General features: G+C 34.6%; 1 protein-coding gene across 5 annotated transcripts in view; it reads left to right on the top strand.

The window, feature by feature from the left end:
* LOC113496878 (homeotic protein antennapedia) overlaps positions 1–17,441 on the top strand; it is a 167,980-nt gene that overhangs the window by 117,852 nt on the left and 32,687 nt on the right. The window contains exon 2 of one of the 5 annotated variants that reach the window (XM_026876251.1): positions 12,805–14,514. The exons of the other annotated variants lie outside the window; for them this stretch is intronic. The gene's annotated coding sequence lies outside the window, so the exon portion shown is untranslated. The remainder of the gene's footprint in view (positions 1–12,804; positions 14,515–17,441) is intronic. 5 annotated transcript variants of the gene reach the window in all.

The raw sequence follows: 17,441 nt of genomic DNA, 5'->3' as shown, positions 1-17,441 counted from the left end.
CACGCCACTCTTTTTGCCTCGTTTTCCTGTCACGCTTTCCTTTACAAACACAGCCGTCTCCTTCGCACATTACACGGAAACTAAGACCATTTAAAAAGGGCATTTAAAAAATCAAACGTTCTTTAATCAAATTTGAAGGATTAAATTAAAAAAGAACAAAGAAAACTATGTGTACTTAACACAATATAAAACTAAATTCACTGTTAAAAATAAAATAATAAAAGAAATAAATACGTATCCACACGAAAACAACTCCACGGTTTCGCTGTTACAACACGCGTCATTCTATTTTCTTTATTCCACTCTGTTTTGTTGCGTCCCGCTGCTTCCGTACCGTGGACACTTTTGGTTAGTTTGTTCTGTTTTCCGTATAATAAATAATAAAGCCCATACCACTGGACTGTGTAGAAAACATTCGCTCGCATGTCTCTCACATCGTTAGGGGCAAACGGGCCCCGTCGCATTTAGAAGGTTAGGAATGTAAAACTTTGTGACTAGCGGACTCACATTATAATTTGTCTTTCTGTTTGAATAATTCGCTTAAAGGGCAAACGTATTTTCTCTTATCAAAAATCTATAAGAATTATAATACTGACCTTTAGTTCTATCATTGATTAGACTCAAGTCTCGTCCGCCGATAGAATCATTTATTAATGTCAATTGTTTGCATGTGCCCTGTTATAGCTTCGTATAATAATTTTAAAATAACTTATACCACACAACTTCGTTCTACCAAAAATGATAACTGATACTTATTAAAAAATCGTAATTCTTTTTGACGTTACAACCTCGTTAACAACCACAGAACAGTTTTGTTCATTCACAGAACATCCAAATATAATAAATTATTTCATCGAATCTTAAAACGAGCGTAAAACCGAACCCACATTGATTACGTATGCAGATATAATGCAGACAAAGTCGTGATTTGATCTATAGAGGTTTAATATTCTATTAACCGATATTCAGTCGTTTATTAGCATCGATACATTATTTATATGAAATAGTAATATATCATTATCGAAAATAAGGGATATATTGTCAGTGATACGATTTTACGTTGATCAATGGTGGGCACGCGTGCACTTTTATGTACAACTGATAAATAGGCCGGTTTTATGGGGCGACGCCATTGATATCGAATGTGAACGCATTGATTTATAGTTTTGCCGCGTAATTCGTGATTTCAAAAACTTTTTTTTTAAGATACATGTTTTTTTTCGAGATACATTTGATGAGCCGTTGATGAAATATGGCTACTTTATGACATACACCGTTCAGCCGTAAACAGAATCGAATTCAATTTATATCAATTTGAAATAAATTTAAGTTTAATTTAAAACGTAACGGTTGCCAATATTTATCATTGGTCATTCTAATTAATCGGGATATTAAGTCCGCGTCGTGTTAAACTGATTTAATTTGGAATGAGTACACGCTTTCATTTTTCTTGATCAGTTTTCAGGGAGAAATAAAAATAAAACTAATTTTGAAATCAAATTAAACTAACATCAACAACTAATCTGTGACGGAGATTGCTGCGAATTATGCCTACTATCTATCACTGTCTTGGTCTGAAAAATGTAGAAAGGAAAACAAAAATATTCTGAAATATAAAATTCTAAAAGTTTACGTTTGTTCGGCTCGCGAAAGAATCAATTTTATTGGTAAAACAAGCGGCGTCGGTGATTTATGTCGTACGAACGTGGCCGATAGCATGTCACCGGGTCGGCGTGTTCGCGCTTCGCTCTAGAATTTGCTAGAATATTCTTTTGTGTTTACAAGTACAATGAATTTTTGGTAAATCGAAAATATTGTACGTATCTCCCTTTTGGTCGAATGCCCCACCTTTTGTGCAGCTCGGAAAGAAATTGTTTGAACAAAGCAAGCATAAACCCCTACTAAATACTGATCCTCTAATTCTAAGCTCTATTAAGCTAATCGATTTTTATATCAACAAAAAATACATTTTTTTTTTTATAAACGTATCAAATAATGAGAACAAATCGAACCTTACCTCCGAACACTAGAGCGAAGTTTTTTTATTATACCTAATCAATGATTTTTTTTGCGTTACTACCGTGTTAGTCTAAGGTCTGATCCTACTTGTGAATATCGAAACAAAGAAAAGCATTGACCTTTACGCAAGGTGTCTCGATTAGAATCTTACCAGTTGTAGAAACGTAAAGACAGACATAAGCCTTTACAATAAATTTAATACGTCTCAACGACAAATTGTGCAGTGACACTATCGATATAATTTTAATAAATATTAATTAGGCGAGTATATATAAATAAAAATATCTTATACTTACTGAATGATTAAAGAAGCTATGTTTCATTGCTTTTTTTAATACAGGGCCAAAATCAATACACAATAATACATTTTATCATGTGTTAATTTTCGATCTCACAGTTTTTGACACCCTGTCCTAGCTATGATATTTTTGAAGTAACAGTGACAGTAAACTATTAATTTCTAATGGAAAATACTCTACTCTTATAATGGCTCGTAGAACTAGATAACTACAAAAGCTGTAGTCGTAATACAAAAACGATACCATAAATAATAGCTTTTTATTTACCAAATACATGAACACGAGAAAAACCGCGAACAAAGCCCGTTTCCAATAAGCAGGTGCTACATTATCATACAGTCGTACCGCGAACCAACTATAGACGCTAATCTACCCGTCAAACATTTGTTCACGGGCTATATATCATTATCGAACACTATTACTATTAATTCGCACGTTCACCCATCAATTACCGGGAGTTTTTAATCATTTGTCATTTATAACGAGCGCCACATAAGTTTAAATTAAGTACTTATTGTTTGAAATGGTTTTAGGAAACATTAAACTGTCATTCACTACATGCTTGCCACCGTCCACCGATATTCTTTAATAGTTCTATTTACATTGCTCGTCCCCCATATATCTTGTTTTTGCTCGGCCAATGATGTACATTTACGATTATACCATTCTTTTCGATCGTTATCATAAAGAACGAGTAATGGGACTATTTGCAAAGGTTAGAGAAACGTTTAACAACTTCTTGTAGTTAATTTAACATATAAGTGGAAGTGTTGGTAAGTTTTATTTAAATATTAAAGCGCTAAATTATTCCTTTCCTAGGCCGCTAATTGACACAATTTCTTTGTAGTGTACCTCTTAAATAACTGTCACTTTATCGAGCAAACTTTTAGAAATTATTGTTGTTAACGTTTCATAGGGAATAGCAGCTTTCCATACTTTTTCATATGAAGCAATTATATTCGAGAAAGCTGATAAAAGAAAATTACATTGCATTATTTACATTGATATATTCCATACTTTACTTAATCAAGGAAACACCTTCCGCTGCAGGTGAATCTCCTACTCATATTAAAACTAAAGTTATGTGTACAGATAAGACAACAAATTAGTATTTACTTTATAATGCAAACGGGGATATAGGTGATGACGACGATATCATAAAATACAAAGAGGATTAAAGATACGCAGCGAAACGTGCCATAAAATTTGATGGCCTACTGAAAATGAAATAGAACTAATAAAAAATAAGCTTCCGTTAGTATAATCTATATTACGATGCTAAACGTTTTATATGTACTTATCAGATCATTAAGATTGTTCGTGGCTGTGACTATCGTTGCGAAAGGTCCAAAATCAGAAAGGATTGAGGTCACGTCCGTCGGATGATATTAAGTGGACCCAGATATGTTGTTTTCGTGACTTCGTTACAATGGAACCATTTTGTGATCGGCTATCGATATTATGTGGGTAAATACGTATATAATTAGGTTTGGAAATAACGATTACTAAATAAATAAATTTATTAGGACTTTCACTAAATTTAATATACATGGCTCCTAAAAGTAAATCCTAAATTGAAAAAAAATGTAAACGTTTTAAGCTTTAGAAAACAGAAAGTATTTGTTGATTCAGTAAACTACTGATGCGATCATATCACAATATGGGGAAAATATATGATTAATTCACAGGTTTCAAGGGTAACGAGTATCCGTAGAAGGCATAACAAGTTTTTGGAAGAGCACTATAAACGGAATCAGCTGATGACTAAGTGTCTGCCGATCTACAGTTTTGGCTAGAACTTGATAAGCCAGCCTGACAGGTACTGCCAGAATAAATAATTATACAAAATCCAACTGATATGTAACTTCCTGCGGTTGGGTTAATGGACCAAGCTAATGAAATATAGACCATTATTTTAATAAATTCTAGAAAGCTTAGAAACAACGACATAAATTTAAACTGGAGCATTCTGCGTCTCGAAATCAATTACTTTAACAGATGACAAATGGGGATCCCAAAACTGTGATAAATGTTCTCGAATGTGGTTCTGGTGACCACCTATGAGGCGGCGTGATTATCATATTATAATTGGCTTAACGAATGACACCATTGCATAGAGTTACTCTACCTAAATCATACTTCTTTGCTCGGTTTCAATTTCTAAAGGCAGAACACCGGGAACTGCTTAAATCACGCGCATGCGCCGAAAATAAACTGCGTGCGATCACTTCTCCGCCTCGCCGTAAATTTACTGCTAATTTACAGCCCCTCAATGTTATAAATAAATAAATATTCGTCGTAGAGCGCCACATCCACTCCTGACATATTGTGCCACCACTTGGATGCTACTGTCATAACAGATCCTTCGTTGCACGGTTAATGGATCGCTTTGGCTACTGTTATGAAACTCCTTTTGTTCAGCTGTACTGCTTTAGCAGGGTGTGAATGTTCATCAATATATAAAAATTTCAAAATTTGAAGTTTTGGAAATTGGAAATTCGGACAACATTACAGTATTTATTTTGATGTTGATAGCTTTCGCTGTTTTTACATTAAATCTTTCAGCAACAAGCCCTAATCAATTACTCACATAGAAGTGGCGAACTCACAAATTATTCTGCCACCCGCGACACCGGTACCCAACGAAAGTTATTGAGTGCCAAGTAGAGTGAAGCAAAGGAACAGCCGCGTTAACTCCGTGCCAGCGTTCATTGGTGGGATTGTGGCGGCCATTGTAATACAAATTCCCCGCCACTGTTACCATCTGTCTTGTAGCCGAAATTCGAAAAACAATAATAGAAGGAAGTCGCAGCTACGATGATTAAAATGTATCGTATCTGAGGTGCGTAGTGACGTGTCATACTCTTGTCGATTCATTTGTATCGCTGCAGCCGATAGAAAGCCGACGTATATCCGTCATACGCAACTGTAAGTTGAATAAATTACTAAGAGTGTTGCTAACTTAATTTATAGTTAATTTGCACCTGCAACGAATTATCAATGCATGCTTCTGTTTAATGGCATTCTTTCACTTCATCGGGTACCATTAATCGTCTGCTAAATTCTTGAGATGCGAGGACAATTAATCTGATTCTTCAAGCCACTGTAATTTTCTTGGTTTCTTTTCGAATCACTCGCCACTGTCGTCGATCGAAAAGCACCTTGGATGACAAGCGTAGAATATTTCGATTAAAATCGGTTTATACCTACTTAGCGTGTCACAGCACATTTAACGCATTGTGTTATTAATCATTTCAGCACTTGTCGTGATGATGATGAATTTCTCATTTAATAATTAGTCTTTACAAACAAAAAAGTAACTCTACAAATTGCAACAAATTCGATTTTATGGACATCACTGCATGCTTCCAATGTTGCTAATAGGCTATCGATAATAATGTTACTTTTTATCGACAGGCGTGATTTGTGCGATCCATCACTACTGTTACTTTGTGATGCGCTTTAGTTGCCAGCGGGCGGAGTTTGTATGGTGCCAACTATGGCGAGCGCGTTAATGTAGCGTCTATGCGTGCGCATGTTTTTATTGTCGTCTGCGCAAGAGTCATCTAGCTATTAGTCGATCTATGCGGTAATGCCACACACGCTGCTACCTGAGACCTTTACGACATCAAAGCTTACTTACTAGAATCGATCATCAGTAGCCTAGTTACTCTGACTTTCTGTCCGAGTGTCGAAGTTCGTTTGTAATGTTCTTTGATATTTTAAATTATTTGTACTTAAATTCTCGTAAGCTTTATAGTCGTTTGGTGTGAATTTGATGCTTATAATAAATGTCACATTCTAAAAAGATCGTAAAACGGACTCTGTCTGAATAGAAACATTTTTTTATTTTGTTTTGGCGAACACTGTCTACTTTTACGACTTCAATTTGCGATACAATCTTGTATCGGAATTCACGATAATTTCCATTGTTTTGATTAAACCTGATCTGAATCTAGATTCAAAGAACTGCGTCTAGAAGTCTTGTCTAATCCTCGTCAAACATAAATAATAAGTCTTGTTATTAAAGCTGTCCGTTTAAGGAGAGGTCTCGCTGTCATTCGTTAAAATTATTGGATCGTGCGGTTAACAAGTGATGTATTCGATGTTACGGTCTCTATATAGAAAATAATTGCGCCAGTTATCTCAAGATTTCCAAAGCTCGCGGTGAAAGCGTCTCAAATCACATACGCCGAATCAAGATCAGTTAACATCCGCAACACATACATAAACAATATGTACATATGTGTACGTGAGAAGGGCCCGTCATGTTTTATTTATTCGCGGCCGACTCGTAATAGAGTCGTGCCGTGAGAGCCACCGCCAAGTTTTTTGCCGACCGTAAGCCTCGTCGAGTATTGAGACGTCTGGATGCTGATGTCTTGTTGCCTGTCCATACTATACTTTCGACATGACGGCGACATTTATTTTTCCGATGTTTTTTTAAAACATCCGATACGTACAAATGTAAGCACAGCACGATGTAAAACTGTGATAGATAACAAAAAGTCCATTTTACTAACATTTTTCATCAGCGGAACCACTGAGTCCGGACAGCTGCAAGTGGATATTAAAAATCCATTCATCACTGTAACAGCAAAAAATAAGAATTCAGATTCACACTGGAACACGGCGACTGCGAAATCTGGTGAGACGAGGAGGTATGTGCCCCCTCCGCCGCCCTCCGCCGATCCGTCGGGGAGGGAGCCCGCCTCCCTTTTGACAGGAAATGATTGTCTAATATTAGCTTTGTTATAAGGTCCCTCTTTTGGGATTTAAGCGCGAGTTTTTGGAGTAATGTTTTGAATGTTTCTTCGTAATACGTGTTGTCTTAGCTGTGTTCAGCAAGTTCTTAGTCTTGTTTACAGTACAATTGGCAATCGTACCTACACTAATTTGTCATTGAATACTTGTTTATCATTTGTATCTATGCATGCGTATTGCGTAGATACTTTGTAACGCTTTAGAACGGACTTCTATTATGTTCACGTGTTACTAAGAAATAAAAACGTTTGTAATAATTTAACAGACATCCAATACTAACTTACAGTACAGCTACTCGATCTCATTAAAACGAATTTATTGTGTGGGCGCTTATCTAGTAGCGTTAGTTTATACGTGACAAAAACTACATTACAGTCGGATGAAATTTTTAATTCGCAACGTTGACTCACTTCAATAATTTAAATTAGAGTCTGGTAGGAAAAAATGTGGGGTCGTTGACCTTCACGGTTCAGAGAATTTTTTTTAACACCCCCGATAATCACAATAAAAAGTCGTCGCGGGTTTCAAAGAAATAAAGCTGTAGCTTTATTTTCTAATTTATTGGTGTTATATCTATTTCGGTTCGGTTTTCGTCAACGGCCCGCTGGGAAGTGACTAGTGCGGACTATGAATAGTCGCGCCTACAGATACCGGCTAACCGTTGACTCCAGTGACAGATTTGTGTTTTACAAATGAATTTTGAGCTCCGGAACACTATTTTTTGGTTTAATGATAGATTTAGTTTTGTTTTCTACGTAATTTATTTACATGACTATTAGTTTGTCTTTTATTACAAACACACTTTTATTTATTCAAGTGAATGTCCCTGTGGTGTTAGTATTACAAAATCTATAATATCAAACATAATATAATAACCTTACTGGCTGAAGTAACAACAAAATAAATTGAGTATTTATTTATTTAACACAAACTTTGTTAACCGATCGTCTGCGGTTACCACGCTGCAGTTTCACAATAATCAGTCCGCATTAAAACAAAAGGTTTATATACAAAATTAAATTACCAATATCCGTTGAGCGCGCTGCCACAAAATATTTTTGTCGAAACGGCAATAATGCGAAACTCGCATATTGTGCGATTCGCGCGTAGATAACAGAAATAATGGGGTTCAAAAATGAAATTAATTCCAGGTTGATGATTTCAAATTGAAAAGTCACATCGGCTCGCGCCATAATTCATGATCCTGAAACGTGTCCGGGCCGCCGTGTTGGACGCCCGCGCCAACCGAACGTAGGGCTGTGCCAAACCCTTATTTACAAAAGCATTGGGTATTTTTTTTTTGTAAAATCATACATCAAAAAATGCATCGGAATTTCGACTGTTTATTTAATCATACATTATTAATATAACCAAAAACATTTACAATAACATAATGAAACCTATTCATCTTCGCGATATTAATAAAAATACGCAACTAAGCCCTTGTCACATATTTTTACCGCCTATTGAATAGAACAATAAGCGAATGCAAATATTTGCTTTATTACGTGCTATCAACCCTATTGCGAGTGGCTCAGGCTCATTGTCACAGTCCTTTGTCGGAGGTCTCTTCCGCTTCACCACGCGCGATATCTCGCAGAGGTGGCGCCCTCTATCCGAATATTCATGAACACCGAGTTGTGGGATAAGTTTTATATAAATGAACACAACTGCTTAACACAACCGAAACTGTATAAATAGAGTTTGTATCTCGATTCTGAAATTCAATTTGTTTGGAGTTTGGAAGTTCATATTGATAGCACATAATACAGGTTGTGTGTCTTTGAATAAGAATTTTAATTAACGAGGATTTAATGTAATTCTTAGGTTTAAATTCTTATATATTGATGTAGGTAAAAACATTAGTTAAAGAGTAGAGTAAGACAGTAGATAAATTATGAAATAATCAGTAGATACAGTTGCCAAGTGTGACAACCCTAAGGGCCGTAAATACTCGTTGTGTAAATAAATAAATATGTAGTTAAGAATAAAACTTTTTATATTCTATGGATTTAAAATTTTGTCATTTATTTATTTTATTTCATAATTTCTTGTCAGGTGAGCATATCACAGATGTATATTTCAGTGTCGCTAAGTCTAATAATTATAGCAATTAATAAAACACAAGAACAGTTTATTAAACTGGCTTAATGTGTTTTTTCTATTATTATTTTTTTGTCAAACCCTTATAATACTTTTCATTCAATAAATTACAAAAAAAAGTGTGCGTTAGAAATAAAAGTTGCGATCAATTCCAAGTGAAATTGAGTCTCATAATTGTTTATAATGAGTTAACGGCCGCAAAGCCGGTTATTGAATATTTTATATGTACAGTATTCACCGTAGAAATGTGGAAAGTAAGTTTTTTATATGTAAATATAGCTCGGTGGCAGGTCTCATGTTTAATGCAACCGCTATGTCATGAACATTTGTCGGTTGCACCATTTCAGACGGCCGTAGGTACTTCTGTTAGCTTAGTTTCTGCTAAACATTTGCACAAAATGTTGAATATCATTTCGAAATTCATCGTTAATAATATCGTGTTCAGTTTACTACAAATAAAATTATCCAATCCTAATATTCCATATCCAATCCTTATATTACATGGTGTAGATCAATAAAGACTCTTAATGAAGATGCAACCTTTTTTATTTGTAGCTTCCGAAATAGTTTAAAGTTTCTAATTAATATTTTAAGGTTTTAATAAGCTCGGTGACGTTGAATAATATCCTTGCTGAACATGTTAATTTAACTAATTATTGTACAGAGTAAATTAGAAATGGCCCCGTAAATCATTCCATCCACAGGTCTAAGCTATGTAACGCCGCAAGGCTTTCAAGGAAACACAATAGCACTGATGGCATCCTTGTCTGACACTCCATAAACTATGCTGTCAGAGAGGGACAGAGTCGTTCATGAAAAACGAGTCCGTAATTTGCCTGCACGAAAATTTGATAATAAATCATAATAGTTTTAGACAGAGCAAAGGTAAAAAAATAAACCAATTTGGAAAGTGAATTGTAAGGCACGGCGAGCACCGCAGCACGGTCTGTTATTAGAGCAATTATGTTATTATGTTCGCCGTATCTAATCCGAAAAACTAAATTGGAGTCGGCCGCTGCCGGCGAATGCCCGATAGGTTCAATCATTTCGACTTTTGGGTCGCACGAAATTCGTTGCGGAAGCAATAAGAAACACGAAAATTCCGAACGAAATAGTCACAAATTATCCAATAATACATAGTTGCGAACGAAATATCGATCGCTAGACAAAAAACCGGTTCAAAATATTTTCGAGACCCCATTTTGCTACGGTTCATAGTTTAGTACAAATTAAAAAAGGGTGCATTATTGCTGTACATATTTCAAAGTTCACATTTCATAAACAGCCTCGCGTCGCCCTTTGATATCCCTCACTTAACTCATATTTCATTCAATATGACCATAATTGAAGTGATCGGCGAGACTTCATTAGAATAGGACGCTTATTCCTTGGCCGCGAGAGTCCATAGTGGACCGGTGACGTACCTCTAGATAAAGAAACATCGCATGAACGATTGCCTCTTTCACAATTTGTATCTTTAGCATAGTCTGTTGGTAAAACAGGTTTTTCTCGTGTGTTTTCGTTTCAAAATGCGTCGTCCCTTTGTATTAACAAAGTATCAAATATGAATACCAAATAAGGGTTGGGTTACAAAAGAAAAAGTGACAACTTTTTTAATTTATGCGCAAACGAGTACATGAAAATGTAATAATAGGAGCGTGTTTGGTAAATATATTAATGTAATTATTCTCTTAGGGCGCTCCTAAAGTTGTTGTGTTATTTTTCTAAAATTTCACGGTAGATACATCATGCAGGGATCGTGGAAAATTGTTAACGTCTTCATTAAGTTTCGAGTGGTTGTTTTGTTAGCTCTCCATTTCAGTTTCCACAATTCGTTTGACAATAGAGGTGTACTCAAAGCAAATGAACTTGTAGAGGTGGGTCAATTCTAGTTTTAAAACCACTATATGACATAATTATGTGGTTTATTACCAACGGTTGTTAATGTACCAAGTGGATTACTGAAAAAAAATGTTTGAACGCCGATTTTCGGTCAAAACTTATTAAATTTATGGAAATTTCGTTACAAGAAATATTTTGTTATCTAAAACGACGTCACAAGGTTGAAAAAAGCTATGCGAAACGTTGCTACGTAATTTCATTAGGTAAACAATATTGTTACCCATAAATTCCGAAGAAACCGTTCACCTCAATGTTTACGGATTTTTATCTAAGTGTTTATTTTAAAACGCAACCGAAGGAAACGCAATAAAATAAGTCTTTATTAATAATTATTTTTTTCTCGTCGTCTTTTGTTTACAAATCGAATCGACAAATAATTTATTGCACAAAATACGTATCTATCGTTTTAATTAACTGTAGAATAATCTAGTTTAAAATAAGCGTTATTTTTAAATAATTTATTGCTTACAATATCGGTTGGTGTTAAAGGTTTGCAATTCAACTTTGAAATAATTAATTATTTTTTTGTGATAAATGTAAGTGAAATAAATGGCGTGTTGTGTTTGTTTTAAACAATAATTGCCTGAGTTTTGAGCACTAATCGTCAGACGTTTACAAGAAATCTTTATCAGTGATTAAACTGAATAAAAAGCAGCCGTAAATTGATATTTAAAACGAAAAAGGATGAAGTTTCGTGAAAGAAACACCTGACATTTGAATATTAATTAACTGAAAGGGAAATAAATCAAGGATTACAATAATTAAAACGTATGCTAAAATATGTGTAATTTGATTCGGAAGGAATTTAAATATAAATGTTTTGACCGCGATTGCACTTAATTAGAAGTACTACTTAACTATCTAGTCAATTTGAATTGTTATTTATATATCCCTAAGCCTTAGGATTAGACGCGCCAGTAGCTATTTAAGTTGTCAATTTAAATATTATACTTCCTCTAAATTAAAACCCTAAGAACGTAACTTAAACTTCTCATGTGTACTATGTGCATAATTAGCAATTTTATTTATTGTATTCCATAGTTATTCCGAACAATGATTTCAGAACGAAATATAAACGAGTTAGATAAAACTGAACTTGACCACAATACAAAATCTTAGTACAGTACTGTTGCACTGACCTACTTATCTTCCTGTACTACTCCTGACCCTGTCTCCATATCGCCGCAATGATAATATTGTCATAGGTCAAAGATATAAGGAGGCAACGACTTTTTGAAAATATTTTTTCCTTGATTCACGATAAGAATGCATCACAATGAACGTGTCTGTTTATAGTCTATTTTTATAAACATCAATGTTTAATTCATAATTCTTTCATCAATAGTAGATTGTGCGGTTAATGGATTAGCAATAAATTTTAATTAATTAATTAATTAATTAACGTTCGCTTTTTGACTGATTGTGGCTGTTTTAAACGTTTAATGAAAATATAGACTTTTTGTGTTCTACATTTTTTTTCGTTCGTTTAGGAATCTATTAGATATTATCACGTGCATTTTGTGACTATATGGAATATATTTATTTACATTTTTGTCTCGCAGAATCTCTCAATGTATTAAAAAATTGATTTAATATCATAAATTTGATAGAGTCATATACAATTTCGTCAACGAGGTCGAATTGGATCTCTATTAATAAAAGTTAATAATCAAAATGACATTCCATTTTCAACTGACCGTTTTCTTTTTTGTTGCAGGTAAGAAAGAATTCCTGGCCGCATGGAACCTAAGAAAATATGTACGAAATTCAAATTGCGAATTGTGTGCGTGTGTGTGAAGTGATCGTTTGTTTTGTCACGAGTTCGCCATGCGATTATCAGTTCAGTGATAATTAACATAAAGTCGTAATTCAATTTTGCGCGGAGCTTGAACTGTTTATATAATGCACGTGTGTTGGTACGACAGCTGAAAATCAAAAGGAAGTTTTCTGTCTCGCTTGGTCTGAGGTAACTTTACATTGTATAAAATCAATTGAATTTGTTGAAGCTCTTATGATTTAAACACGTTTTAGAGCCGTTGGAACCAACTTACAATCACAGGCGAATAAATAAAGCTTTTTAGAGCATAAATTTAAATAACCAGTACATGTATTAACCGTCCGTCATCACATTACGCACTTTAAAACCAAAATGTCACATTATAATGACTGAAACAACTTAATTCATAAAAAATGCCAATAAACAGAAATAGAGTAAAAAAACGTTTACAAATTAAGCAATTTGTTTTGACGTTAATAGCGTGCCACAGTTCTTTTATTGCTAATAATTTTTTTCATTGATTGTAGAATAAAAAAATGTTAAACGGTTACAAGTTACAGTTTGTGACCATAGTCCCGGAACTTAATAATGCCAGTGAATGAAACTCGGTTTAAAGAACCAAACGAAATGATTGCTCGATCCCAATGATAGCGTCAGCGGCGCATCTCCTCATAGCGTTTCCCGCCCATACGTAGCGCTGCGCTACATGCATTCGCACGCATTCGGCTAATCTCACATGTGATCGGCCACATAGACGCGCATAACCAGCCATTTTATAAAACCGATACAGTCCCAACTCCGTTTTGCAGTTAGGCATCATTTCGTCTGGCCGCGTTAAAAGCACGCTGCATGTTCGCACTCCCACCCGCCACAACACAGACGCGGCCCGTGTATGAATCACGAGCTGCGTATGTGCGAGTGCCCGTACGTTCGCGCTCCGCTGGAGTCTGTCAGTGTGTTGGTGTCCATCGGCACACGTGCACGCGTCGATGTGTGCAGGCCCACTCATGGCAGCGGACTATGACGGCTCGTAGATTTGACAGCTAGCTCAATGCGGGTTCAGACGTTCATTATACGCCGACCGATGTAATTTTCGTGAAATATTTGACAGTTTTATTTATGTACGATAAAGACATAAGTGTTGTGACGCCGCCTGTATATGTGACAGTGTTTTACGTTGAACTTAATTTTTGCGCGAACTTGAACTTCAGTGTTTCTCCTGAATTTTGGAGTCAGCCCAATTTGACGATTGATTTGTGATATGCCCGGTCTCAAGGAGCGTTTATTATGATGGTCACAATTAGATACGGCTCGTTGAAAATCTGTTCGAGGGGTAACGGAATGAATAAAAAATCATTGGATGTTTTGCAGTTGAAACTAGACGGAACAAATATACATTCCATGACTGGAAAATACAAATAAACACGACTCTAACTAAAGTGCCTAGAAGACAATAAATTAATCAAATATGATAAAAAAGAGGTGATATTTTTAGTTTTGATTAAAAGCATTTATTTTGAAACATTTTTAGTGTATAATAAATATATTTTTATAAACAGTGATTATAAGTAGAGTTAGCCGGATTGAGTGATTAGTTTATGGATTGTTTGGGAACTTCCACTGGATATTGTTTTGCCGCGCACACTACCGGTGAGTTTTGAAAACCTGTAGACATCCATATAGTGTTATACATAATGAACAAATTATTTATTTGTATGTTATAATGAACAAAATGAATTGCTCTAGTCTATATAACATGCTAGTAGCTTAAATCTTCCAGTTACACTTAAACAATTATATTATACTGCACATGATAATTACCACAGTTGTTAACGTATTAGTGGTTCCTTACTCTCAAAATATGAATCAAAACTACGTCACTAGAAAAATAAATCATGTAAATAAATGTATACATAAAATTACGTTGAAACATTTACAACTCGAAACGAATATGAATTATTTTTAACACGTACCTACCCAGTTATTAAGCTCTTGTAAATTAATTTAGGACAATTTGCATAATTTTATGTTACTTACTTAAACAAAATCCAAGAAGAAACGTTCTAAAAATTAAAATAAGAACTATTTATTAGACGGAAATATAAAAATGTAAAAACAAAACAGCTGTGTCGGCTAAAACGTCCAGAATGAATATTATTAAAATAAAAAAGTAAGGTGCACATGTCACAAAGATTAATATAGACATTAACACAAATAAGCATAAATTTTATTGTTTTCTTTTATATACTTCTTAAGGATCTTTTTGTGGGAGTCGCCGACAGGCAGGTAAAAAGGTTTGGCGGTCATTTATCAAAATCGTTGTAACCTTTTTGATGACGACGAGCTAGATAGAGATGTGCGGTGGTTGAAGTGTGGTCCCGCCCGGCGCCCTTACAAAGATCATTAATCAAATAATCAGGGCTACTCCCTTTATCTACATATCTACAACATTCTTTACATATTTACTAACATTTAGTTGTCTCCACGACGTCATATGAACAAGAAGTCTGTTTTAATTTTAAAATTTTCATCTATTTTAATACAATCAAGTGTTATGTTACTATAAACGTCCATTCGCGTCAAATAAATGGCCGTAAATCAATGTTTATGTCCTAATAATATTGCACCTAATAAAAATATTTAGATTTAAATGATTAGCGCATCTTATTATCTGTCATAAATGTTAATTAATATTTATTTGTGATAATAATATTGATTGAACCAGATTTAGTTGATGACAACAGTAACATAATATTAGTTTATTTCTGTTCCGAGCATATTCATTCAGAGTAAATACAAAATAATACTAAATTAAACTCCTATCACACTTATTGCTAGTTTTAATGATAAAGTCTTCATTGAATTTGAAACGGTTCCATCTTTTAACACAATTTCGTGACATCACGCTCAAATTCGGCACTAATGTAGGTTTTAATTGTCTCATTAAACAAATGGAAATAACGCTTTCAACATGTTTTAATCTATATAATGAATGCGTATTAAACTGTTGCTTTACAGCGGCCGTCACTAAATCAATATTAGTTTCATACATTCGTTACGCAAATCATTTGCTACATTTAGTTACAAATGTATTTAAATACTTAATCATTGAGCCAATTAAACGTGTACGATGCAATGTTATAAATCAGCTGAAAGGTCAATGGCAAAAAATTGAGCCGTCAAAACGGCTCTATAAATTAATCCAGATACATAGTCGCAACGAAACTAGGCGGAGATTTCCTAGCGGCTATTATTCTAACGGTCCCTTTCACCGCTATCTTCTGACCATCTGATGAACTGCTTTTTTCAACTGCCTTAATAAAGCGAGCAGCATGTAAGATTGTAATGTTCAGTAGACCCGTAGATTTGGTCGGTGCGATAATACGCCGTGACTGAGCGCTCACGACTTTCTATGAGTGGACTTTTAGAGATCGCTCTGTAATTTTTTTCGGCCTTAACATGTTGTGCCCTTTTGCGTTCTTGTGTTGAAAGTTACATTACATTAAGGTTAATGTCGAAATCAAATAACGTTTCTTATTAGGTACGTTAATACTTAAACATTGAAGATCATATTTAGACTTTTTCACAATTTCAAAATAATAATTCCCAATATCATTCTAAAATATTATTACCTAAACTATTTTCATTTAGTCGTAAAGTAACTTAACGAAATATTTCAACAAGATTAATAGAAGTACTATCACATCAACATCGCTACAGTAGCGAAAACCAAGAAGTAAACAGTAAAAGCTACAAATCATATACAAATCCTTTTCGACGTCTATTAAAAAGAAAAATCGGCGTCACCAAACATTTGACGATCGAAAATTATTACGCCCACCTTTGTGTGTCGTTAATTTAATATCATTCGTTTATGTCATCAGCTCCCACTAACAAAGCGGGCTTCTCATTAAATATTTTAATTAACTTTCGACGGCCATGTAAATGTCAGAAATATATAAATGTCCTGTCCGACATGTGGTCATATGAGTAATATTTTGACATAGGTTTTATAGATCTCTTTAGATAATTACAAGCGACAGCCGTATAGGTTTAATAGAAATTTATATTAGTCCAAAACTGGTTTATTATCACACGTTGAAGTAGCAAAGTCGGTAGCAAAATGTAGAGCAATTTTAGCTCTGACAAATGACTAATACGATGCGATGTGTTATCGATTAAAGGAAGTATTTGAATACAGGAATGTATTTTTTATAATATTATATCCTATAATATCCTGGGACAACTCACACACGGTTATCTGATCCCAAGCTAAGCAGAGCTTGTGTTATGGTAACCAGACAACTGATAAACTTACTTATATATTTCTAAATACATACATTTTATAGATAATTACACCCAGACACCAGAACAAATGATCATGCTCATCACACAACATTTGTCCTGGGCGGGATTCGAACCCACGACCTCCGGTATAGCAGTCAGGGTCACTAACCACTAGACCAACAGGCCCGTCAAAATCGTTTTAATCGAAGTCATAATAAAAAATAGATCAAATATTATCGAATTCCTGAAATAGTTCTTTCATTCATCGAACTTCTATAATTACCCCAGAC

The sequence above is a fragment of the Trichoplusia ni genome, chromosome 8 (assembly GCF_003590095.1).
Source record: "Trichoplusia ni isolate ovarian cell line Hi5 chromosome 8, tn1, whole genome shotgun sequence".
Taxonomy (NCBI): domain Eukaryota; kingdom Metazoa; phylum Arthropoda; class Insecta; order Lepidoptera; family Noctuidae; genus Trichoplusia; species Trichoplusia ni.
Note: the sequence above shows the minus strand (reverse complement) of the source record. Positions and strands in the feature narration are given on the sequence as shown.